The sequence below is a fragment of the Apodemus sylvaticus genome, chromosome 15 (genome assembly GCF_947179515.1).
Source record: "Apodemus sylvaticus chromosome 15, mApoSyl1.1, whole genome shotgun sequence".
NCBI lineage: Eukaryota > Metazoa > Chordata > Mammalia > Rodentia > Muridae > Apodemus > Apodemus sylvaticus.
Genome location: NC_067486.1, coordinates 77,433,142 through 77,460,627, shown reverse-complemented (window position 1 = coordinate 77,460,627; position 27,486 = coordinate 77,433,142). Strand labels below are relative to the sequence as shown.

The 27,486-nt window shown below is 42.6% G+C and overlaps 1 long non-coding RNA gene across 1 annotated transcript; it reads right to left on the bottom strand.

The window, feature by feature from the left end:
• Nucleotides 1-17,099: 17,099 nt before the first annotated feature.
• On the bottom strand, nt 17,100-20,357 carry LOC127666092 (uncharacterized). Its single transcript, XR_007973542.1, has 3 exons — nt 20,259-20,357; nt 18,632-18,794; nt 17,100-17,399 (listed from the first exon to the last, which is right to left on the bottom strand). It is a non-coding gene; the product is annotated as an uncharacterized LOC127666092 (long non-coding RNA).
• Nucleotides 20,358-27,486: the final 7,129 nt, after the last annotated feature.

The window sequence follows — 27,486 nt, the reverse complement described above, 5'->3', positions numbered from 1 at the left end:
TACGAGTTTGCGATTGTGTTGGCCCCATGCAATAGAAACCCCAGAGAAGGTGTTGTTACTCAAAAGGTCAAACCATATGTAAGCAGCAAAGCTGTCTTAGAGTTTCCATTGCTGTGATAAACTACTCAGACCAAAAGCAAATAGGGCAGGAGGGGTTTATTTTATCTTACATTTTTAGGTAACAACTTGAAAAGTATCTATAAGAATAGATATGAAAGCTTATGAAAGGAGGTCAGGGCAGACATTCAAGGCAGGAACGGAAGCAGAGGAAGCTATGGAGGAGCATTGCTTACTAATTTGCTCCCCAAGTCTTCCTCAGCCTGCTTTTTTATATACCATATAGAACCACCAGCCCAGCGATGGCAGCACCCATCAGTGGGTGGGGCATTTCCACATCAATCTACAGGCAATCTTATGAAGGCATTTTCTTCATTAAGATTTCCTCTTCTCAGGTGTGTCTAGGTTTCTGTCAAACTCATTAATGGACTACCTGTGCAAAAGCATACATTGTCACACTTAAGAGGGGCACCAAAACCAGCGGGACCTCTTTATCTCCATGTCCTTGGTAACCAAGACCATTAAATCTTAAGACAGAATCTGGCCTTAATTTTGATGTGTAAATCTTTAAGGACTGAGGAAAATATTGTTTAAATTGTGAGGTGTTCTACTTTAACAATGGCACAAATTCTCCGCCGTGTGCTGTTAGAATATCGAAAGCCATCCAGTCTTGTAAGATATCTATTCTTATATATATTTTTCACATTTAAGAGCAAAAGCCCAGTGCTGATAGGTCCCCTTGGGCTTTCAGGGTAGGAAGTGAGCCCATGACAAGATAAGCCCTGTCCAGGACTAGTTGGCTGGGTGTGTGCAGGCCTTGGGGGGGGCAGGCTATGCTGGAGGTGATCCACTTGACTACAATACCTGGTGCTATAATGCATAACACTCCTGAGACCACTCTCCAGAGAACCCCGGACCTCCACAGATCCCAGTGCACCAAGAGGAGCAAGTAAGTGATGGAGAAATGGAAGAGAAAGAGAAGCGGAAGGATGTAGGCACAGTGAAGAGAGGCAGAGGAGGAGACTCCAGTAGGCAGGAACGGCCTAATGTAAGTAGCTGGTGATGCCACCCGGGACCATGGTGGGATCCTGGCCTGTGCTTCCATGTTTGGCCTTGCAGCGCAGGGGTCTGTTGACACTAAAGGCCAGACAGATGTCCCTGGTCCCTAGTCTGGGCTGAAGCCAGAGGCCATGTTGACGTATGAGGGCTGTGCAGAACTGGCCCCACCCCTTGCCTGGGCATTGTGAGACCTGGCCCTGGGGTCATGAGAGCAGGATTGCTGGCTGTCCCTTACCACATGCAGCACTGGGAGAGCAGGCCTGGGCAGAACAATAGAAATGGCTCTGAAGAATGGGCAGAGAAGAGGTCAGGCCCTAGGGCATGAGAGCAGGAGAGCTGGCCCTGCCCCTTGCTGACTGAGGCATTGGATGGGACTGGACAGGAGAGCTCACCCTGGTGGTGTGGTGGCAGGATTGCTGGAGTGTTGACTAGCTCAGATACCTCTCAGGCCCAGATCCAGGCCTTCGTATTGGCCCATGTCAACATCCACCTCATCAATGATGAACTGTTGAAGTGCATAAAGGGGCTGGTCCTACACATCTAAAAACTTCAGGATCTCCATGGCAACAACAGCAGGATATCTGAGAGGTGTCCCGGTGAGGATCCAATATTGATAGTGTAGCAGAAGCCAGAGGCCTCAAACCAGACTAATGACTCATTGCAGTGAACAATTGCAAGCAAAGATGTATGGATAAAAAGGGTGTACTGTGTGGCACAACGTGTCATACTACAGCTTACACAATGGGGATTTTTTTCATTTTCCCTTTGTGGGGCTGGCAAGGGGGTAGGTATGAGGGGAGTTGCAAGGGGGTAGGTATGAGGGGAGGGAGAGATGAGAGGGATTGGAGTGGCTGATGTGAAACTCACAAGGAACCAATAAAAAGTTAAAAAAAATAAAAGAAGAGTTTACGGAATTAAAAAAAAAAAGTGAAATTCCACAGACTGTAAAAGAACTTGCGGTCGTCATATGCTGATACTGCGGTCAAACCTAGAAGAGTAATTTTAATGAGGAATCCAATAAAAAGGAAAGCAGTTCACACTGTGACCATGGTTTGTACATAGTGCATTTGCAGTGTCAAAAGGAAGATGGAGAAGAATGCCGAGATGGCTCGGTCAGTGAAGTGCTTGCCACAGGACCATCAGGAAGCTGGGACTAGGCTGTGCGGCATTGCTGAGACAGAGCTGGCTACATATTTTTTGGTAGAACTGAATAGCATTTGAACTTGGGCTAGAGAACTCGGAGTTCTCAGAGCTCAGTGGTCCATTCTGCAGGAGCTTGGCTGGTAAGAATGCCGAGATCAGCACAGATGAGAGCAATACACAAGCCTGACTTGTGAGGTTTCAGAGAGTTTCGAGAGTCTTTTAAGTATCAGGGTCATTAAATATTTCGAATCAAGACTCTGTGGATCTAGACAGCTGGTGCTGATGAATTAGCTGTGATTAACATGAAAACAAAACCACTAAACTGAAACCCTGTCTTTGCTGGGACCATTGATGTTGGTCAGCTGGAGCTGAGACATTAGTTAAGAAGAAACTGGCACCATTGAGATGGAATTTTTTGGGAATATTTTTTTCCCAGAAGCTCTGGTCCAGAAGGGACCAAATCTGTATTTCATGGTTGCAGGTGAACTTTGTAATAAATAAGAATATCCCAGGTAGTATTGGTTTTGAAGGCATAAAGCACTCATGGAGAACAGCTAAGGCTTAGCACTGTGAAAGGCCATTAGTGAAGGAGCAGCTTCAGAAGCAGGAAAAACCCCAGGACTGAAGGAATCATGGAGACAGACTGAGGCCTGGCCCCACAGAGCATGTTCAGAGACCCTGAAGAGAGACCAGGAGAGGTGCCTTGTGAAAGAGCAGCTCTGTTTCTTTGGAGTCTCCAACACTTTGGAGATGCTGTTACTACAGGATGACCAACAGGGTAGCTGCAGGTGTGGAGTTGAGCCGGCCTGAGCCTAGGAGACAGGATGTACATGTAAAGATATGCAACTGTGCACCTGCTGGGACTCATAACAGCATGAGGACACCTCACTCACTGGCCACCAAGCTCCTTACTCTGTTGGAGTCTGGTTTTTGTGATTGTGACTGTATCCTAGGCCTTTCATCTTAAGAAAGTATTTTAACCCCCCCTTCTCTCTCTCTCTCCTCTCTCTCTCTACCTATCTATCTCTATCTATCTCTCTATCTCCCTATCTCTATCTCTCTATCTCTATCTATCTATCTATCTATCTATCTATCTATCTATCTATCTATCTATCTATCTATCTACCTACCTACCTATCTACCTTTGGAGCCCACAGTTAAGATACTTAGGAATTTTATAGAGACTTTGGATATTTTGGAAACGTTTTGGATGTTTCAGAGAAACTTTGGATATTTTATAGAAACTTTAAACTTTTAAAGAACCTTAGGATGTTTTAAAGAAGTTGAACTTTTAAAGTATTTGGATTTTTAGATTGTGAGACTTTGAAAAGTTGGAATGTTTTATATTGTGATATTAATATTGACAAGTCATTTGGGGACTTGCCCCAAAGTTCAAGGATAAGAAAGGAAAGATTCTAGCTGCCCTGCAATGTGTTTTGTGTGTTGAGTTGGCAAGGGGTCAGTTGTGCTAGCTCAGTTGTGCTAGCTGGTCTTATGTCAATTTGATTCAAGCTGGAGGTGTTTGGAAAGTGAAACCTCAGTTGAGAAAGAGTTCCCAAGCTGGGCAGTTGTGAATACCTTTAATTCCAGCACTTAGGATGCAGAGGCAGGCATATCTCTGAGTTTTGAGGCCAGCCTGCTCGACAACAGAGTGAGTTCCAAGGCAGTAAGGACTACACAGAGAAACCCCATTTCAAAGCATCAAAACCAAAGCCAAAAAAAGCTTCCTTCCTCCATCTAATTGGCCTGTGGACAAACCTGAGGCTCAGTTTCTTCATTGATGGATAACATGGGAGAGCCCTGCTCACTGCGGAAAGTGCCACCATAGGGTACTTCAAGTTCCTCCAATTTGCCTGTGAATTTCATGAAGTAGTTTTTAATAACTAAGTAGTATTCCATTGTGTAAATGTACCACATTTTCTGATTCAGTTCCTCTGTTGAGGGACATCTGGCTTCTTTCCAGCTTCTGGCTATTATAAATATGGCTGCTATGAACATAGTGGAGCATGTGTCCTTATTACATGTTGGAACATCTTCAGGGTATAGCCCTGGGAGTGATATAGCCAGGTCCTCAGGCTATGTCCAATTTTCTGAGGAACCACCACACTGATTTCCAGAGTGATTGAACCAGCTTGCAATCCCATCAGCAATGGAGGAGTGTTCCTCTTTATCCACATCCTTGCCAGCATCTGCTGCCCCTTGAGTTTTTGATCCTAGCCATTCTGACTGGTGTGAGGTAAAATCTCAGGATTGTTTTGATTTGCATTTCCCTTGATGACTAAGGATGTTGAACATTTCTTTAGGTGATTCTCAGCCCTTCGAGTTTCCTCAGTTGAGAATTCTCTGGTTAGTTCTGTTCCCCATTTTTTAATAGTTCTCTGGAGTCTGACTTCTTGAGTTCTTTGTATACATTGCATATTAGCCCTCTATCAGATGTTGGATAGGTAAAGATCTTTTCCCAATCTGTTGGTTGCCATTTTTGTCCTATTGAGAGTGTCCTTTGCCTTACAGAAGCTTTGCAATTTTATGATTTGCATTGATATGTCCCATTTGTTGATTCTTGATCTTAGAGCATAAGCCTTTGGTGTTCTGTTCAGGAGCTGTTCTTCTGGTGGCACGGATTTTCTAATCCCTTGAATTATTCTTTCCCTTGCCATAGTGTTTTCTCTCTTCTCCTTTTCCTCTCCTAATTAATCTTCCTCGTGCTTTACTTTTTCTCCTTTCCTCTCCTATTTATTTATTTCATTACATTTTCATCATTTAAAATATTAACATTTAATATTTTATTTGATCTTTGAGACTTTTATAATGCATACATGTATTTCAGGCTTATTCACCCACACTTTCCCTTTTAACTCCCAGCAGATTCCCCACTGCCAACATCATATCCTCTTGTTTATAATATAACTCTCCGAGAGCAAATGGACAAGAGGTCATGTCTTCATTTGGGTTTTATTGCTGTGAACAGACACCATGACCAAGGCAACTCTTATAAAGGACAACATTTAAGTGGGGCTGGCTTACGGGCTCAGAGGTTCAGTCTATTATCATCAAGGCTGGAGCCTGGCAGTGTTCATGAAGACATGGTATAGGAGGAACTAAGAGTTCTATATCTTCATCTAAAGACCTCTAGGGGAAGCCTGGCTTCCTGGCAGCTAGGAGGAGGGTCTCGAAGCCCACCCCCACGGTGAGTGACACATTTTCTCTAACAAGGTTACACCTACTCCTACAAGGCCACACCTCCTAATAGTGTCACTCCCTGGACCAAGCATAATTCAAAACACCACATTCCACTCCCTTTTCCCCATAGGTTTGTTTAAAACACATGAATCTGTGGGGGCCATACCTAGCCAAAGCATAATGAAAAATATATTTGGTCAAACTTAAAAACTCTAACAGTCTACAACAGTCTCAACAATGTTGAAAGTATAAAGTTCAAAGTCTTTTCTGAGATTTGTTCAATCACTTACAACCAGCTATAAAGTCAAAATCAAAAAGCAGATCACAAACCTTAAACATCATTATGATGTACATTGTGATTCCAAAATGTCATAGTGAAGAAATACTGAACGAAACAAAACTAAAAACTAAATTTGGTTGGGCAAATTCAAAACTCTGCAACTCCTTGTCTGATGTTAAAACAGTCTTCAGATCTCTAACTCCTTTTTCATCTTTGTTGACTGCAACAATCTTCTTCTTCCTGGGTTGTCCCACTCCTTGCTAGCAGCGTTCCTTGGCACATGTCCCATGGCTCTGGCATCTCTAATGTCCTGGAGTCTCAAAGGCAACTTGAACTTAACAACTCCTTGTGTCAATGTCTGGGATCCACACATGATCTTCTGTGCTCCTCCAAAGGGTTTGGGCCACTTCTACAGCTCTTCCCTCTGTAGCACTCTAGGCTCTGGCTGACTCTACTATATTGCTGATGATGATCTTAGTGGTTACCCCATGGTACTGGCATTTGTAATATGCTAGGGTCTTCTGCTGCAACTAGCCTTTACCAACATCCTCTCATAGGCTCTCTCCATGGTCCCAGGCCTCAACTTCTTTAGTCCTGGATCATCAATTACAACTGAGGCTGCACCTTCACCCATATCCTTCCATGACCTCTTACATTGCAAAGCCTCAGCTGTATTCCATGACCATTTTATATGTTCGAAACCAGTACTATCTGGGTGATTGATTCTTACACATTACCAAGTCCAGCTGCATCATGAGGTACAACCTTGGCTATCTCTGGAGCATAGTTTCTTTGTGCTCGTAAAAAGTCTTCCTAGATTTCACCTCAGTGATGCTGGTCTCTTCTTAATCATCACTAATTCCTTAGCTCCAGGTAACTAACATCAATTGTCCCAGTAGTCTCTCTGTCCTGGATTCTAAAGCCAGAGCCACGTGGCTGAAGCTGCTGAGTTCTGCTGCTTGCTGAGGGTGGAACTTGTACCCCGTGTCCTTTATCACAGGCTTTCTGTTTTCTAACTCCTTCGCTGCCACAACTTGGCTGTCCTGGAACTTGTTCTGTAGATTGGCCTTGAACTCAGAGATCTTCATGGTTCTGTCTCCTGAATGCTGGGATTAAAGGCATGTACTACTACACCTGGATTTAAGCTTTTCTTCCCCTAGAACTTTGTCCCAGGCTGGCCTTGAACTCAGAGATCTGCTTGCTTTTGTCTCCTGGGATTAAAGGTAAGTATAACCATGCCTGGGCCTAAAATTTCATGGCCACTGTTCCTCAAGATCTGTATCGAAACATGTGTCTTCCAGCCCCAAGGTCTGGATCACAAGCATGCCTTCCATTTCTGGACATAGTTCATTCTAGATTAAAAGTCCAAATGGAAACAATAGCCAAGTTGCTTGTTCAACTGACAAAGCATAAACTTAGCTGGAGTTTTTCTTTTTAAGCATGTTATGCTGAATCAGAATGTTCTTCATGAGACTAAACCAGAGAACAAAGTATCTCTGGGCTTTTTTGACATATACGCTGTCAATGGGTAAATGATATAAATCTCCTTACCTTAGCCTTAGGAGACTCTTTAGACAAGGGTAAAAAGCAGTTACATTCTTCACAAAAGTACCACAAAAACAGTCTCTAGGTCACATACTGAAATTCTTTTCCACTGAAACCTCTTGGGCCACGTCTGCACAGTTCAAATCACTCTCAGCTAGGCTTCCATATTCCTCCTAGGATGGTCCATTAAGCCCCAATTAAAGCAGTCCATAGTTTTCCAAATCCAAAGTCCCACAATCCACATTCTTTCAAACAAAAGCATGGTCAGGCCTAACACAACAATACCCCAGTCCCTAGTACCAACTTCTGTCTTAGTTAGGGTTTTACTGCTGTGAACAGACACCATGACCAAGGCAACTCTTATAAAGAACAACATTTCATTGGGGCTGGCTTACAGGGTCAGAGGTTCAGTTCAGTATAATCAAGGCGGGAACATGACAGCATCTAGCCAGGCATGGTTTGGGAGGAACTGAGAATTCTACATCTTCATCTGAAGGCTGCTAGCCAAATACTTTCTTCCAGGCAGCTAGAATGAAGGCATTAAAGCCCATGCCCACAGTGACACACCGACTCCAACAAGGATACACCTTCTCATGGTGCCACTCCCTGGGCCAAGCATCACACTGTGGAGTGTTTTTCTTTCTCTCATCTTTTATGTTCTGTTGGTGAGGCTTGCCTCTGTAGTTCCAGCTCAGGTATTTGTATTTTTCATTTCCAGTTTTCTGTCAGTTTGGGTTTTTGTTTTTAATTGTTTTCATTTCTACTTGTAAGTCTTGAACTGTTTTCTTCATTTCATTCCAGTTTGTATTTTCATATATTTCTTAAAGGGATTTATTAATTTTCTCCTCAAGGACCTCTATCCTACTCAAATAGCCTATTTTGAAATTCTTGTGTGTTTGGGCCATGTCGGAATACTCCGGGCCTATTATAGTACTCCACTGGGCTCTAGTGGAGACATATTGTCCTGTCTGTCATTTCATAGATTATATTTGCACACTGGCATCTAGGTATCTGGGTTTGGGATGATTATAATTCTAGGCGCTGGTAACTGGTCATGTCTTTGTTGAGTGGGTGTTCCATTTTATGGTTTTCTGTTACCCTCTCTGGATCTTAGAAATCTGTGGTTGCTGTGGGTTGTCAGGTAGGGAGTGCTTCTGAGTTCGTACCAAGTATGATCACTAGAGGACCCAGGCAAAGGTGTTTCAAGACTGACCAGAAGAAATGGGGCACTCAGAAGGTCCATCACAAGGTTTGGTCAAGTTCCTAGGGATTAGAGATGGCATGGTAGTACGAGCCCCTGGAAGCAGTCTGCTTCAGGTCTGGGGATGAAACTTCCTTCCCTCTTCCCATATCTCCTTTGTCTTTCATTGAAGGAACTAGTTGCAAATGGAAGTTCTTGGATTGCCTGTTTATTTTAGATTCAGAAACAGTCCCTTGTGAAGCTGATTTGAAAGAGTACTTTGGAGGAAAGAGAGGCCTTTGTAAAGTTTTAAATAAGTTTGTGGTAACAACTGATCTATTTAGACCAATTTTGGTTGAGTTATATTTCAATGAAATTAGCTTCATTATAAAATTACATACTTCATCATTGTTTTCAAATTTAGTTGCCTGAGTTTGCAAAATCATCTTGTGGTTCTGTCTGCAATAATTTCCTCTATTGCAGTTCAGCTTTATATAATTGAATTTCTAATTTTATAAAATTAGACCAACAGCAGGCCTTTCTTTACTGCTTTTTTTTTCCTGGTCCTCTAAAGAGCAAGCATTTGGACTTTAACATGCATGCAACTGTTAAAATATTCAGATTTATAACTGCCCCAGTTTTTTCTTCTGAGTTCTTTCCTCCTGATTACTATTTATCTTAGTTCTTTCTTTTCTGAGTTGAAAAGGTAGCTGCTTCCTTCGGTTCTGAAGATTCTCCCTTGCTGCTTATGGTACACATTCCTCTCCTTTTCTCTGAACACTGTTGTTACATCCCCAGGTTCCCCAGGGGATATAATGTGATACTTTCATTATTATTCACTCTCATATGTTCTGTAATTACAGTTTTAGGTTAGATTCAAGAATTGTCTTAAAATTACAAAGCTGAAATTTCCAAATGGTAGGGGACTTTTGCTTAAAAATTTATGACAGATGTCATTGCTTTATTATTTATGATAAAGAATGTTACTTGAATAGGTTTCCTCAATTAAAAAATATATTACTATTTTCATATGGTCTGGGATGTGACTGGTTTTCATGACTGTCCTTTTGTGGTTTCTGATATAGAAGACACGGCCCTTTCATAGGCAATTTGATAGAAAGAATTACGTTTTCTTGGTTTGCAGTTATTCCATGTGGGTCTTTTAGATCATTACTTATTTATTTTTACTCACTTGGGATTTCCTGGCATGAGAGTGATAAAATATCTTTTAAGAAAAACATCTTTATCCATTTCTCCTTGCGAGACTTATCATTTGTGTTCATGAATGTAGATATCATATTGTTTGGCACATAGAGGCTCACATTTGCTGTTCTGTGTCTGTGTGCTTTATTACTGTGTAGCATTCTCTGAGTCATCTCATTTAACACTGATTCCCCCCACCACCACCTTCCTCTGCCCCAGAGCACACAAGTCACCACTGTCAAAGCATTTAACTCTCATACTTTGAAAGGACACATCTTGTAGACAGCCGGAAATTGGTTTTGCTTTGTAGGACACTGCAAAACCTCTCTTTATCTGAACTCTATCTATTGCTGTCAGTATTGCTGTGCCAAAGCCAGATCACAACTCACAAGAGCAAAAAAAAAAAAAAAAAAAAAAAAAAAAAAACCCAAAGTGTCCATATCTTCTCAAACTGACATCAGCAATACCAGATCAAAAGCTTGAAACTGGCCATGGCAAGAGCCCAGACACCACGGAAACCAGGGAAGATGCCAACCAAGGCATTAGTTCTCTTTCCCAGTACTCAGTGTCTACATTGTCAGGCATGGCCAGCACTGGGACATCACAACTTGGCTGTATTCTGTCAATTTATTTTATGTTTTTGTATTCTATCATGAAATATATTTGGTAGTTCTTTTTTTTGAATGTGTACGCTTACTCTAATACTTTTAAGTATTCTTTTTAGGGTAAAAGTTACTATTATACCCAAGATTTGAGATACCATCTTTAACCCTTTGGTAGACAGAATCTCTGACTCTATGAGTTTTCTCAAATTAGCCCATTTCCTGTTTCTTCCTTTTAATCTTCCACCTAATGTAATGCTCTATCTTCTTAGCAGTTACCTTTGTCTTATAAATAACAACGTTTTTTAAATTGATTTAACATCTTCTGGTGATACTATTTAACTCATTTCAACACAGGATTCAACATTCATCAGTATAAAGTTATTCTGCTAAGTGTTTTTACAAGTTTACAGTCTACCATGTTACCACAGTCCCTGAATTCTTCTAAGCCTCGGCACATGGTAAAGTAGATTCAATCTGAGTTCTGTTGCTTTTTTGCCAACCTTTTCACTGCCTTAAGTTTATCAGTCAGTGATTTCTATAGGATGTGCTCATCTTCCTATTCAAAATGTCCATGTCTTAGCTTCGTCTCCCTGAGGACTTTTCGGCATTTCTGTACCATTTTCTGGATTGCTGTTTTACTCTGGGGAAACTTAAGGTCAGCTCTCCCTTTTTCTTTTAAGTGACAACAATTTTTCCATAGTCCCTCAAAGAGGTCTTTGTCTTTGAAGATTGCAACTTGTATTATAGGATGCTTCTTTGTTCCTTTTTCCTGGGACACGTCATTTCAATTTTTAATCAAATCTCTAATTTTTGAAAAGTGCATCTAAATAATTCCTTTGCATCCTTGTCACATGTTAGACTCCAATTCATACTGAGTTTTGTGTAGTTTCCATCCATATTTTTCCCACAATCCCTCTCACCTTTTTTAATTTGAGTCTAGTTCTTCATTTTTAACTCTGTGCTTATTGGTGGGTTTCACAGTTTTTATTTTCTTTATGTTGCTACCAGGGTAATTTCCTTTCCATGTGATGTTTTCTTTTACTTTCCCCATGAACTGCTTCCACTCTTACATTCCTGTGTACCTGCAGGTATGTGTGTATGCATGTGTATATGTATGTGTATATGCATGTGTGTATATGTATATGCATGTGTGTGTGTACTGCATGTGTGTGTGCATGTGTATATGCATGTGCACCAAAACTTAATGGCAAAATATTGACAAGTTTCAGAATGTCCAATGTAACCTTGAAATCTGTCTATCTTCCTTTTCTTGTTCTGTTATTGTTATAATTCTTCACAGCCCTTTTCTGGGTCATTTTTGATGACTTCAGTCTTAAAGTAAAGCTTTGGTTATGCCAGATATTTACAGAAGTTTCATGGATTATTTGAGCTAGGTAGACCAGTTAACTGAGCAGAATCTTTTGCAGTTCTGAGATTTACTTATGTCTTCATGTCTGTAATGGAAGAAGGTACCATGAGCCTGTGTGTGTGTACCTTTCTTCTATTTCCACAGAGGCAGAATAGTATCTTAAAGTACGTGTGTGTTTGTAATTCTGTCTTTTCACCTCAACCTTTAAAGCCATTAAAACATCCAACAGTTCTAAAATACCCTCTAAATACTTCTTTTTCTGTTGATAGATTTGTACAGCTCTTGGTCCTCCTCAGAGAAGTTCCTCTTCACAGTGGTTCATGTAGAGACTTAGCAGTCATGAAAGCAGAGAATGAGTGACCACAAGGTGCTCATGGACAAGCATGCCACCCCCTCCAAGGTTCAGGGAGTATCAGGGTAGAGTGGGTGGAAAGATCTGATGAGTCAGAGTTTGGCGAAGGGGCACTGCTGTGATCGTGTCTGCTGGACATAGCACACTGAACACACTCATGACCTCACTACAGCTGTGCTTGCCTGATAAGACTGACCCATCAACATTTCAGCATGAAGTGGAGGGGTGCTCATGAGGCTCCTCCTTCCCTGGGAGACTATTTACAGTCAGGGGTGGTTAAGAGAAAGGCAGCCACTTTCCTCAGTACCTTAAATGCATTCAAAACAAAAGACATGTCCATGGAACCTGTCCTGGGTGATTTACTATATTCTTTGAGCTACGAAGTTCTGAGGGATTAAGCTTTCTGGCAAGCCAGCTTTATGCACTGTGTCAGGCCAGTGACTGGGGCTCCTGCACCCCACTCTCTCCATACTGTTCAAAGACTCATGCTTTTCCTCTCCCCTTCTTATCCCCTTTAGTTTCAGCAATCTCCTACTTTATTTGAAGGGGAATTCACATTGTACTGGTTGCTTTTAGACTCCTGGAAGAGGACAAAATGGAAATCTCAATGGGCTAAAATGCAGTCACTGGGTTTTCTGTCTTGTTATCAGGGTCCACTGAAGACGTTTTTATTACATGGGAATCTGGAGTGGTAGCAAATGATAAATTTCCAGTGTGGTTGCTGTGGTGTATTCCGATTTCTATAACAAAATGAGGTAGTTTGGGCAGCTTATACACAAGAAAAATGTATTTTCCATGGTTCTGAAGACTGAAAAATTCCAAATTAAGACCTTGACAGATTCAGTTTTTGGTGGGGACCATGTCCTGGTTCATCAATGGCACCTTCCCACAGTGTCTTTGCATAGTAGAAAAGGCAGTGATCACCCTGGGGTCTTGTTACTATGAATACTGTATTAGTTGCTTTCTTCATCATTGTGACAGAGGATCTAATGGGAACAGCTTAATGGGATTGATTCTGAGTCGTGGTGTCAGGGCTGTCAACCCACCATGACAGGAACAATGTGATAGCTGGGCTATACTATCTAGGATGGGCGGAGCTTACAGCTGGCTTGTTCATGTCTGTATGAGTCAGGAAACAGAGTGGGCCTGGAAAGAGGGCCAGGAAATAACTCTCAAATTCTTCATTTCTCATGCCCCACTGGCCAGTCAGTTCCCACGTCCAAAAGTTCCATAGTCTCCCTAAATCCAATAGAGGGCTAATATCCAATATATATAAAGAACTCAAGAAGTTAGACTCCAGAGAACCAAATTACCCTATTAAAGAATGGGATACAGAGCTAAACAAAGAATTTTCAACTGAAGAATATCGAATGGCTGATAAGCACCTTAAGAAATGTTCAAAATCTTTAATTATTAGGGAAATGCAAATCAAAACAACCCTGAGATTCCACCTCATACCAGTCAGAATGGCTAAGATCAAAAACTCAGGTGACAGCAGGTACTGATGAGGATGTGGAGAAATAGGAACACTCCTCCACTGCTGGTGGGATTGCAAACTGGAGCAACTACTCTGGAAATCAGTTTGGCAGTTCCTCAGAAAACTGTACATAGTACTACCTGAGGATCCAGCTATACCACTCCTGGGCATATACCCAGAGGATTCCCCAACTTGTAATAAGGACACATGCTCCACTATGTTCATATCAGCCTTATTTATAATAACCAAAAGCTGGAAAGAACTCAGATGCCCCTCAGCAGAGGAATGGATTCAGAAAATGTGGTATATTTACACAATGGAATACTACTCAGCTATTACAATTAATTATGAAATTATGAAATTCATGAAATTCTTAGGCAAATGGGTGGAACTAGAAAATATCATCCTGAGTGAGGTAAGCCCATCACAAAAGAACATGCATGGTATGCACTCACTGATAAGTGGGGATATTAGCCCAGAAGCTTTGAATATCCAAGATACAATTCACAGACCAAATGAAGCTCAAGAAGAAGGAAAAACAAAGTGTGGATACTCTGGTCCTTCTTAGAAGGGAGAACAAAACAGCCACAGGAAGAGATACAGAAACAAAGTGTGGAGCAGAAACTGAAGGAAAGACCATCCAGAGACTGCCCTACCTGGGGATCCACCTCAGACAAAGATACCAAACCCAGACACTATTTTGGATGCCAACAAGTGCTTGCTGACAGGAGCCTGACATAGCTGTCTCCTGAGAGGCTCTGACAGTGCCTGACAAATACAGAGGGGGGTGCTCTCAGACAACCACTGGACTGAGCATAAGGTCCCCAGTGGAGGAGCTAGAGAAAGGACTGAAGGAGCTGAAGGAGCTTGCAGCCCCATAGGAGGAACAATAATATGAATCAACCATTACTCCCAGAGCTCCCAGGGACTAAAACACCAAACAGAGTACACATGGAGGGACCCAAGGTTCCAGCTGTATAGGCAGCAGAGGATGGCTGTTGGACATCAAAGGGAAGAGAGGCCCTTGGTCCTGAAAAGGCTTGATGCTGCAGTATAGGGGAATGCCAGGACAGGGAAGCAGGAGTGGGTGGGTTGGTGAGCAGGGGGAAGGGGAATGAGTTAGGGGATTATAGGGGAGGGGGAAACCAGGAAAGGGGACAACATTTAAAATGTAAATAAAGAATATATCTAATAAAAAAGTTGAATTAAAAAAATTTTGTTTTGTATTAAACAAAAAAGTTTCTGCAGGCTTGTTCCAGATTCTTTGATGGTATTGTGCACCAATTCAGAAGGCAGTAGATCTTCTGGCAGAGTGCCCCACAGTCTTCTAGAACATTTTAATGTGTTTTCAGAACTTGTGTAGAATTCTGAGAAAATATGGATTGAAAAGGCTGTTCTGCACCATGATTAGTTCCTGGTCTCTGGGTTCCTTTCCTAAGTAAAAGCACTGAGAATGTAAATCTATAATGTGAGAAGTGAATTATCATTGTCTTATTACCACCACACATCAAGTGTGAACCCTTAAACAAACAAGAACCAAAGAAATCCCTCATTCACAAAGAGTATCCAAAGGTCAGCGTGATAAATTGGGTAAGCTAGAAGAAACTTCAAAGGGCCTGTGCTCTGATCAGACCACACTTTCCATATCAGAAGGACAACAGAACCCATCACACAGTCTTCTCCTGAGTACTTAAGCAAGCGGAGGTTTCTCAACAGCACTTTTGATTGGGCCTCTAGGTCTTGCTGGAATTGCATTAGAGGAAGCATTTTGTGTTGTGAAAGATGGGAGTCTCTGTGTCAGGTCAGTCCAGGGAGCATCTAGAAGCTGTGTGACATCTCGGCCTCTTCTCTGTCTCTCTTTGGTTCCTTAGCCTTTAGATAAGTGGTTCTCAACCTGTGAGTCCTGACTCTTGGAGCTGAATGACCCTTTCACAGGGCTCACCTAAGACCATCTGAAAACAGATGTTTGTTTACACGACAGCCCATAAATAGCAAAATTTCAGTTATGAAGTAGCAATGGAAATAATTTTATGCTTGGAGGTCACCACATCATGAAGTAGTGTCAGGAAGTGTCAGGAAGGTTGAGAACCACTGCTTTAGATGGTTATAACTGTGTTATCTCCCACATTGGTATTATATTAGAATTCAATATTGAAATAAACACTGTGGAGCTTCATCCGGTGTGAAACTCTGTAGGTATTTGAATATTTGGCATTGCCACTTACCTCTCAAGAATGAGTTTTCAGCACATCATAGTTTTCTAGCAAAGCCTGCAAAGACGGTTTTGCTGCCCCCCACTATTGTCTCGTTATCCTTTGATTCTACCAGAAGCCATGGCTCTCCGTGGCCTCCCCTGACTTCTCTGCTCTGCTTTGGTAGTTCTATGAAGTTCTAACATGGTCTCTTCCCTTACCTCTTCTCTCAGGCCTCCTCTTATTTCACAAGTCAAGACTTTTGCTTTCTCATCCGACCAATGTCATTCCCCACAAAAAGCTGTCGCGTTGTTGCTCAACTGATACCACTATTTCTTTTGCTGTCAGTATTGCAGATGCTTGGTCAACTTAAGAACTATTGATGTGTGTGTGTGTGTGTGTATCAGAGGATATGTAACATGTGGAGGTCAGAAAACAGCTTTGGGGAGTCAGTTCTCTCTGCATACCTTTACATGGGTTCTGGAGGTTTAACTTGGGTCATTAGATTTGCATGGCAATATTCCTTGTCCACCAAACCTTCTTTTTGGCTTAGTCACTCAATTTTTTTTCTATCTTCTACCTGTCTGCATATATCTATCATCTGTCTATCTATCTATCTATCTATCTATCTATCTATCTATCTATCTATCTATCTATCTAAAAAATACCTTTAAGAAGTTTACATGGGAGAGGAAGTAAAACCATGGTTTCCAAAGTATGTCTTGACAAAAACTCAGGAGGGCAAAGATGCTGTCTGGGTGCTGCCCTGGCCCTGGGCTCTTCTGCAACTAGGAGGAGCTTGAAGCTCAGCTTACCCAGGCAGGTGCCTACAATGTGGAAGTACTCCTGGCTGTGGTGAAAAATGGACTGAGTCAGGACAGCAGCCCTGGCTGTTGCTGTGTCTGTGGCTGCTCCTGCTCCTGCTTTGCTCTGGGGCTGGTGGTCCAGCCTTCAGTCTTTGCCCTACTTCTTGATCCTTCTTTGCCTGAGAATGACTGATATAGTCCAGTCCATCAAACCTGACCAAAGACATGTTCTGCTACAAGAAGATGAGGAGGAACAGTTTTGTTAAAGATGAAATCAGATATGCCAGAGCCACAGGCATCACCTTGGATGGGAAAATGTGGGCCCAGTCCATTGGCTGCAGAATGTTAGCATGAAGGGCTGAGTTTCTGGCATTAATCCCAGCATTTTACTGGGGGAAGGGCAAAGTCATCATTGTATACATAGATAGTAGGTATACATTCACCAGGGCCCACGTTCATGGGACCCTTTAAATATATAGAGGGAGACCCTCTATATAGAGAGAGGGAGTGTCTCACTCAGTCAAGAAAGAAAATCAAAATGAAAACAAACAAACAAACAAACAAACAAACAAAAAAGAATTCCTGGTGTTATTTGAGGCCGTGCATGGTTGCCAAGAGAGATCTCCATTGTCCACTGGAGGCTTAGATTTTCCAAACCTTGCTTTATTTAGGGCTTTTAAATGCTTCAACCTCCCTTCTAGCCCACTGACTAAAGGTAAGGAAGAAAGGCGGTTATTAGGACAAGGGGTTATAGACCTGTTTACAAGTAGTTCTCTGGTGTGCTTCTCCTCTTCATTGTCAGGATAGTAGCAGTCCAGTTCAATAGTAAACACCAAACATAAATCAGTAGCAGTGGCTCAATCTAGCAGAAACCATGAGGCTTGGCATGGGTCAGCAGAAGCAGCAAGAATCAGCTGGAATACCATGAGAAGTTCTTTGGCGAGTTTCTCCCTACAAAATGAAGACCAGCTAAACCCAGAGATCCTCAACAAAGCCCAGTGAAACCCAGTGAAGCACTGCATGGCATCACAATGCAAGAGTGACCTCTCGCTGTTTATGGGGTTCCACTTATACTCTTTTCAAATATCATGCAACCTCTCAAGCATCCACTCCAGCAAAACATCACATGCCCTCTTTGATGGTTTATATATGCTCAGTCCAAGGAATGGCACTATTAGAAGGTGTAGCCTTGTTGGAATAGGTGTGTCACTATGGGTGTGGGTTTTAAGACCCTCATCCTAGCACCCTGGGATCCACTATTCTGCCAGCAGCCTTCATATAAAGATGTAGAACTTTCAGCTACTCCTGTACCATGCCTGCCTGGATGTTGCCATGTTCCTGCCTTGATGATAATGGACTGAACCTCTGATTCCGTAATCCAGCTCCAATTAAATGTCCTTATAAGAGCTGACTTGGTCATGGTATCTTCTTACAGCAGCAAAACCCTAACTAAGACACCCACTCAGGTATCTGCTTCAACAAAACATCCTTTCACAAGACAGCTTCCAGAAAAACATCACATGACACAACTGAGTTTCCAAAGAAACCAGAAATTTCCACTTCAGTCGACTGCAAAGGGCACCAAAAGGGAAATCTCCAGAGACACAAGGGAACAAAGCAGAAGACTTGGCCATCCAGAAGGTGACCCTAGAACCAGAAGGAACTTCTCCAGATCTTAGTTCCATCACATGAATCTGAATTGCTCCAGAACCCAACCTATAAACAAAGAAAGCAAGTGGACAAAAAGAGAAGATGCCATACAGGAGGCAAATGGTGGTCATTCTTGCCAGATGAGAGACCCATTCTCCCTGCTGCTATCAGAACACAGATGGTTGCCCAACCCTACTCTGCAACCTGTCTTAGGTCAACCAAAACTGCAGAGTTACTTAGGCCCAGATATTTTGATAAATTTGGGTTCTCCTGTTCTTGGGGTGTGGCAATGGTCCAACCCTCACAGCAGAAGTTTCCCATGGGAAGGTCCCAAATGTTGAGTGGAGACTACTTTGTGCCTAGAAGCCAGGAAGCTCAGAATAGGTAAACTAAACGTTTTAGTGAGACTGGTAAAAATTGGGCTAACCTACTACTTTTGCCCTTCAGTCTTAGTTGGGAGTTTATTGCTGAGAAGAGACACCATGGTCAAGGCAACCCTTATAAAGCTAAACATTTCATTGAGGCTGGCTTACAGTTTCAGAGGTTTAGTCCATTATCATCAAGGTGGGAAGCATGGCAGTGTCCAGGCAGATGTGGGGCTGGAGGATCTGAGAGTTCTACATCTTGATCCAAAGGCAGTCAGGAGGAAACTCTTCTGTAGGCAGCCAGGAGGAGGCTCTGATTCCACTGGCCAGACTGGAACATACAGATGAGACTGCAAAACCCTGCTTCCACGGTGACACACTTCCTCTAAGAAGGCCGCACCTCCTCATAGTGCCACTTCCCATGCGCCAAGCATATTCAAACTATCACACCTCCTAAGGACTATATGGGTCTCAGTATGGAAAAGTTCATTAGGCAAAAATTACTAACCATTCTATCCTCAAGTCCTTATGGGCTCTGCAGCAGACCCAGAGGACTATTCATCAGATGGTGTGGGAGATTGCACTTTTGCCTGTGTCTGAGCCTGATCTTGTATGGGTGAAGCGAGTCCTGACCCAGAGCCTTGAGCCAACCTAGAAAGGCTCTATAACCTGTGCTCCTCACCACCCCCACAGCAGTAAATGTCACCCTATGGACCCATTATAGCCCACTGAAGGACACTACAGAAGATAGTGATGGCTTATTTTCAGGTCCTCCAACCCCCTATGACATGGGTCCTATAATTATTATTGTCCTATTTTGTCTTTTTTTGTCTCCCCATGGAAAAATCCCAAATCCACAAGCTAGGACCTTGGGTATGAAAAATAAGGAAGAGGGTAACTAGGCAGCTCATAGAGACTCCACTTCCATCCCTAACAATTGTAAATGGGACAAACCTAAGCTCACCACAGGGGAAATCCGAGGAAAGAGTGCCTGTTTAATGTCACCAGGATACCGCTTAGATAGTTTGCCCTATGCAGAGACCAGGAACTTAAATTCAGGAATGGTGGTTGAGTTTTTTTTCCAGGCCCTACAGTCTACCTGGCTTGCTTGAACTATAGCTTAACCAAGTGTGCATCTTCTGAATTGTGTGCACTGGAGGAGAACTGGCTCCTTTGTGTCCTTGTGCAGGTTATACCACAAGTGCAGACTTGGGCGGGGCCCCTCTAAATCTAGGTTCTAGTCTTCTCTGTGCAGCCGCCATTCCATTCTCACCCCCCTGCTGCAGGCACCGAAGACTGTTGCAGTTGGACTTCAGTCCTAATCATGAGGGATAAAAGCTTCCAGGAAATCAATGCTTAAAGACCCAGGCCATCTGGAAAATCCTGTTCACATCTGGAAACCCAGTTAGACTCCTTAGCCAAGGTTGTTCTTCAGAATCAAAGAGGACTGGATCTCCTCTTTAGGAAACAAGAAGGTCTCTATAGGACAGTGGGAGAAACCGTTCTTCTCTGTCAATCAGTCAGGGATAATTAGAGAAGGTTTAGCCATGGTCATAAATAATGCTCAGGACAGAGAAAGGAGGTGTCAAGACTCTAACAACTGATGCTGAATTTGGTTCTCCTGGTGTCCGTGGTTGACTACTCATGACTATGGCTGAACCATTGATCTTTTTATTCCTAGCTCTCTGTAGGATTCTATTTGCTCAACTGCCTACTTAGCTATTGTCCTAGTTAGGTTCTATTGCTATGAAGAGACATCATGGCCACAGCAACTCTTATAAAGAAAAACATTTACCTGGGGTTTGGCTTACATGTTTAGAGGTTTAGTCCATTATGGTGGTGCATAGTCAGACATGGTGCCAGAGAAGGAGATGAGAGTTCTGCATCTGGATCAGCAGGCAGAAGGAAGTGAATTGTGACCCACTAGGCAGGCTTGAGCTTCTGAAACTTCAAAGCCCACCCCTTAGTGATGCACTTCCTCTAACATGGCCACACCCACTCCAGCAAGGCCACACCTATGGGCACCACTCCCTTTCACATTACCACAGCTCCGTTTAAGCAGAAAATGAATTCAGTTAAACTACTAGTGCTAAGGAGTTGATATAACCTCTGCTCCAAGATGAGTTGACTAATGCCCACAAGTTGGGAATGTAAAGGTCCTAGATCTTAGTGTGCCCCTAGACCTTAGCCCAACTGATACCATGATTAGAAGAAGTACCATTCAGGCTTTGGAACCCATCACGTAGGCAGCAACGTCTACCAAAACAAAAAACAAAGACCTAATCCATAGAAGCCCCTAGATGTACTAAGCTTGGTTTTTGGCTTCTGTAGTTCTGCTTCTGACTAACTGTTCTTGTTGACTGAGGTTTGTCAGCCCAGGTTGTGGCTTTTGTGCTTAAAAGCTCACACTGAGAAAGGCTCAGGTCTGTACTTTGGTCTCGAACACCTAGTGTAGTTGCTGGCTGGCTAATTCTATTGCCTTAAGCCTGTGTCCAAGTAGTCTTCCATTCCTCATAACAGCCTGATAGAAACCCAGGCTGGCCTTGAATTTAGTATATAGCCCAGGCTGGCCTTGAGCTCCCAGTCCTTCTGCCTTTGCCTCCTATGTGCTGTGATTATAGGTGTGTGCTGTCAGGTCCCAACCTCCAAAAAGACAATTTGGGCTCAGCTCAGGCTTGACTCTGACCCAGTAAGCACTTAGCATTCCTCAGAAACCTTGTAAAGTGGGTTTCTGTTTGCCATTACTCTCTTCTCTACTCCTACAGTGCTCCCCACCGCAATATCCAGAGCCAGCAGCTAGTCCTGTATTAACTCAAACAAACCTCCCACAGATCAGAGCCCCATGCTAGATTCCACTGTTGCAGCTAACTGCCCTCCTCTGCCACAGCATAGCACCTTATAACCAGCAAGAGTCTCCCACTGTCTTCACGAACTTTCCTGCTCCTGCAGCCCTGGCAGTTGCCAGACTTCTCCTCCCCTTCCTGTTCTCTGTCCACTCTCTCTGTCCCAGAGAGGCAGCCCTAACTGACTCCCCCAGATGCCTCGGGCTGCTCTCTCCCTTATCTATAATATGACCTTCTCCCAATACTGAATCAGGGCTTGTTGACAATGTCTTCACCGTCCCCATCGAATATGTCTGCCAACGTCCACTAGCGTTCTCATTTCCTTAACTTCTTCTTCCCTTTTCCTGTGTTCACAGGAAGCCAGCCATTACAGACTGTGGCTACTGGGAGCAAGGACAAGGGAGGTGGAGCTGTTTGTGGGTTTGCCAAGTGAGAGGAGTGAGAGGGAAGAGGGCGAGAGCGCTGTTGGGATTCTTCCTCCCCCCCCCCCCCCAGTTCCTGCATTGTCTCCCCCAACTAAGAGTTAATTCAGGTGGGCGGGGCAGTCACCTGGCCAAGGATTGGCCCCTCAGGAGGAATGGCCCATCTTAAGCAGGACGAATAATTACCCCTTTAATGAGGCAATGTATTTTTCCTTCCCAGAGCCCCAATCTCCAGCAGCCTCCTTCAGAGTGCAGCTTTGTAAGTCTGCCCACTTTTCTGAGTTACTCACAAAAGCGTAACTTTGGTTTTCTTCTTTCTGCCCCCTTTCTAAGCGCGCTTTTCTTAACAGCCCGGGCTTTACTTTTCTAATGCTTCCCTTCCTGCCACGCTGTGGTTGCTTTCCCTCCCTGTGGCTGACCTCCATACCTGTTTAATTCAAACAGTATGGCCGCGCCTTTCTCCAATCTCCTCTGGGCAAGATTTCCAGCTTTCTACTTTATGGTTTTCCTTCTAAACTCTAAGAAAATTGTTCTGATATTTTAATCTTGTAAGCGTCCATGATTCAAAGAAGAATGACACCCAGGACTCAAATACTATGTAAAAGCAAAAACTGTTTTATTCTGCAGAAGTCCAGAATGGTGGAGTATCCCACTTCAATATGGAGACGCCCGTGTGAACTTGCAGGCCTGATTTAAATTACATCAGGGAATTCCAGAGAGGTGTGTGTGTGTGTGTGTGTGTGTGTGTGCATTTATATACCAAGTAAATAAATGTATACGTATATGTGTATATATATATATGTGTGTATACATATGTGTGTGTGTATATATATATATATATATATATATATATATGAATGTATGTGTGTATGTTCGTGTGTGTATATAAATTTTGTGTGTCTGGCAGCATGTTGTGAGAGTCTTCCATTTTGTTGCTTGCAGCTATAGTTCCTGTTTTCACTAAAATGCATTGTAATTTATACCTTCTTTTGAACTCTTATGGCTGTGAAAGTTCTTGAAGAGCAGAAACTGCTGCCCCCTTGTGTTCCGCAGTGGTTATAATCTTCTGCATGGTTGATTTCTTTCTAAATCAACTGTCCCAGAAAGCAGCTAGAGTTTCCGGATGTTTGCTTGTTCCAATTACATCTAGGCCACACGACTCAACTGGAAGGTACTCTCCTGTGAGCTGGCTTTTGTTTCCAGGAGGAGGCTCAGCTCCGCCTCACTCTGGATTCTATCATCTTATCAGAAGGAATTTGGCACAAGTAAATGCAGAGATGCAGCATTGGGTGCTCAGGTACTTACTAGAGCTTACAAAGACACGGTCAGTTACCATGTGGTGAGGTCAGACACCATCCTGCTCCAAAAATAGAATAAAGAGAGACATTTATCATATATGCCAGTTTGCATGCTCACACGGGTAGGAGCGCATGTGTGTGCAGATATGTGTGTACACGGTTATGAAGTCTTCCTCTTCTACCTTAGATATTGAGGCAGGCAGGAGGTCTCACCCGAAGCTCAAGCTCAAGGCATCAGCTAACCTCACTGGCCAGCACCGCCCAGGAATTGCATCTTTCACTTTTTAGCACTGCGGTTACAGGCAGCCTGCCATACCCACCCGGCCTCTACATGGATGTTAAAACTCAGCACTGGGATCTTCCTGCTTTCACAACAAGCTCTTTATCTACTGAGCCATCACCCCAGCCTGCCATGTTCCTTTTCCTGGGTGTTTTGTTCCTTTATTTACTTGGTATTATTGAAGGTCAAGTGTTCCTGTCAAGAAAACAAACAAACAACAAACAAACAAACAAACAAACAAAAACAATAACAATAACTGCCTGGCAAATAACTACTGCAATCTACTTGTCCTACTTGTTTTATATATTTATTTCATTATTTTTCTTTTATGGAAATAGATTTTTTTCATACACTATATTCTGAATACAGTTTTCCCTGCTCCTACATCTCCTAGTTCCTCCCCACCTCCATTCCCATCTGGATCCACATAGCCATCTAAAGAATAATAATAAAAGAAAAGGAAACCAAATTGCAATTTACTTCTATGTGTACAAGAATGATTTGTGGAAAACTTCGAGTGCGCATACACACACACACACACACACACACACACACACACACACACACACACACACACGATGAAGATACCAGAAACACAAGCGATATAGCAATGAAGTCAAGGGGATGTGGAAACAAAGTCAAGGGAGGCCCGGGGCTGGGGAGGGGGCAGGGCAGGACAGGCCTTGAGACGTAAAGGGGTTCAATGTTTGAAAAAATGTCAGAAAGATACTCATAGATCAGTAGAATTAATAAAGTAAAAAGGGCCATCCTACTCAAAGCAGTCCACAGATCAATGCAATCCCCACCAAAATTCCAATACAATTCTTCACAGAAATTGAAAGGGCAATATTTAGCTTCACATGGAAACATAAAAGGCCCCAGGATAACTAAACCAATCCCGAATAATCAAGTCACTGCTGGAGGTATCACCATCTGCAATCTCAAGTTGTACTACAGAGCTGTAGTAATACAAGGAGCATGTTATTGACACAGAATCAGATACATGGACCGATGGAGCCAAATTGAAGAGCCAGTCACAAATTCACACAGATCTAAGCACCTATTCTTTTGATAAAGAAACTAGAAATACACATGGGGAAAAAAGATAGCCTCTTCAACAAATGGTGCTGTTCAAACTGGATGGCCGCATGTAGAAGAATCCAAATATATCCATACTTAACCATCCTGCACAAAACTCAACTCCCAACGGATTGAAGAGCTTAAAATAAAACCAGATACACTGAACCTTATAGAAGAGAAAGTGAGGAACATCCTTGACCTCGCTGGCATAGAATAATCCTTTCTGGACAGAACACTGACAGCATAGGGACTAAGACCAGCAGTTACTAATGGGACGTCACGGAACTGCGAAGCTTCTGCAGGATAAAGGACACCGTCATTTGGACAAAGTGGAAAAAAATTATCAACTACACAGAAAACTAGATATCAAGACAACAAACAAGCCAATTTTAAAACTGGGCTATAGATCTAAACAGAAAATTCTCAAGAGAAGAAACTCAAATGGAGGAGAAACACTTAAATGTTCAATAGGGATGGAAGGATGCCTCCATGGTTAGACTACTGGCTGCTCTTCCAGAGGTCCTGAGTTCAATCCCCAGGACTCACATGGAAGCTCATAATTATCTATAACTATGGTTCTGTGGGACCTGATAGCCTCTTCTAGTAGTAGATGTACATGCAGACAATACTCCTTCAACAAATAAGTCGAAGAGAAGAAATGTTCAACAGGGAGGGAGGGGTGGCTCAGCAGTAAGGGTACTGGCTGTTCTTCCAGAGGTCCTGAGTTCAATACCCCGAACCCACATGGCAGTTCAGAATTGTCTATAACTATAGTCCTGTGGGACCTGATAGGTTCTTCTGGTTTGTGGATGTACATGCAGACAAAACTCCTGTAGACACAAATAAATCTAAGAAAGGAAATGTTCAACATCCTTCGTCATCAGGGAAATACATATCAAAACGACTTGAGACTTCATCTTATATCAATCATAATGATCAAGATCAAGAAAACCAGTAACGGCTCCTGCTGGAGAGGATGTGTAGTAAGTGAAGTGCTCATCCATTTATGGGGGGAGGACAAACTTTTATAGTCACTATGGTAATCAGTGTGGTGATTCATTAGAAATATGGGACTCACTCTATCTCAAGATCCAGCTATACCTCTGTCAGGCATATACCCAAAGGATGCTTCGTCCTAGTACAGACACACTTTTTCCAGTCATCAGAGTCAGAATCTGGAAACATCCTAGATGTCCATTAATAGATGAGTAGAAAAACAATATGCATATGTATGGAATATATAAAAATAATATATGTATATGACCTAAATAAAGTTGTTAAATCTCTTGTTACCAAATGAAGTTGGGGATTGTGTGATATCGAATTGAGTTGTGAACCAAAGGGGTCCTATGGAAACCCCCAAAGAATCCAGGCCGTTGCCAAGACTCTAGGTTCTTCTCCACCACTGACAGCAAGGGTCTTTTACTGAAGACAACACACACACATTGAACATGGGGAAGCTGGGCTACTGACTACACAGAGCCTTCACCCCTATGTTCTAGTGTCTTTGGTATAAGAAAGCAGCCTACATGATACCAAAACCGAAAAGTAAAACCAACCGATCCACAACCCCTGTGATCTACAGTGGTGTCCTGCCTGCAAGATATGCTAAGGTAATAGTGGCACAAAGCTTGTTGAAGAAACCAACCATTGTTGGGCATCGGTGAGCTTAGCTCAACGCCTCCAGCTGAGCTGTTTGCACAAGTTTCCTGAGAGTGGAACCTCCTGACCATGGCTATGATTGTTTATTCCTGTTGTTTTTTCCACCCAGCCTCTAGTATATATTGCTGGTCCCTCAGTAAAGCTTTGGCATTCTCCTTACTGAATGACCAGAGTCTGTGTTTTCTGTCACTCCCCCAGGCCTACGCCCGCTACTTGGTACCATGGCGGCATGGGCGCTGTCAAACCAATATCTGATTTGACTTAAGGTTCACTTCATGAGATGGATTGTGTGGATGTCTGGAAGTCAGGAAACTAGGGTAAAACCAAATACTACTATTCCAGAAAAAGAAAAGAAAAAGAAAAAGAAAGACAGACTCCTGAAGAACATTGTGCTGCACTCACAGAGCAGTGCCTTGCTCAGCCCTCCTCAGAGAAGCCGCCTCCTGAAGCACATGGCAGCAGACACTGAGCCCCACAGTCAGCTGGACATTGGCACCCTCAGCCCTAAATGGGTTGTGTTCATCAAATCCTTCTCCTCAGGGCTCGGGGAATTCCACTGAAGAGAAGGCAGAGCGTTAGAACACGAGGTGAGGAAGGACACCAAGGGGAAAAGTCTTCTAGAAATAACAGGTCTGAGGCACATGTGAGCTCGCAGAGCCTGGAGTGGCTCGCACAGGGCCTGCATGGGTTTGCACCTAGAGCTGAAATTAGAAGTGGGCTCATGTCAGCAACCCTAACCCAGAAGTAATCTCCAGTTGATAACCACTTAGAAATGGAAAAGTAACTTTCTCCAAGTGAGTCTCCTTGGTAAACACACTACTCTCAAGGGTAGAGCCCATGCCCAACCACAGGTGACCAGCAGAAAGTGAATTCAATGGCATCTTTGGAAGTTCTTTGTCTCATAATGTCATGTCAGGGTTTCTTTTATTATTTTTTATCTTATTTTTTAAATGTATTATATATATAATATGAACACATATAATATATTCTTAATATATATTTATACATATATCTTTATATATTATATATTCTTAATATATAATATATTCTAAATATAAATAATATATTCTAATATATATGTGGATGTGTGTGTGTGTGTGTGTGTGTGTGTGTGTTTTGTTTTACACTGTAGGTCATTACACACATAATATGGCTTCCAGTTTTTATGAGATTCCTGAGTGTGGGAAAGGGTGTGTGGTGGGTGTCTGACTATATCTATTTCTTGGGCATTTCCCCTTCTGTTTGTTTGTTTTATCCTATTCCAATGTGTTATTTTTTGTTTTATCTTATTTTTATTTTATGATTTAACTTTGATTTAATATTACTTACTATTATTAATTTTATTTTTTATTATTCCTTAGAATCCTGTTTGTTTTCTAATAAGAGACAGAAAAGAGTCTAGGACTAAAGGCATGTGCTACCACAGCCCTGCCCAGAT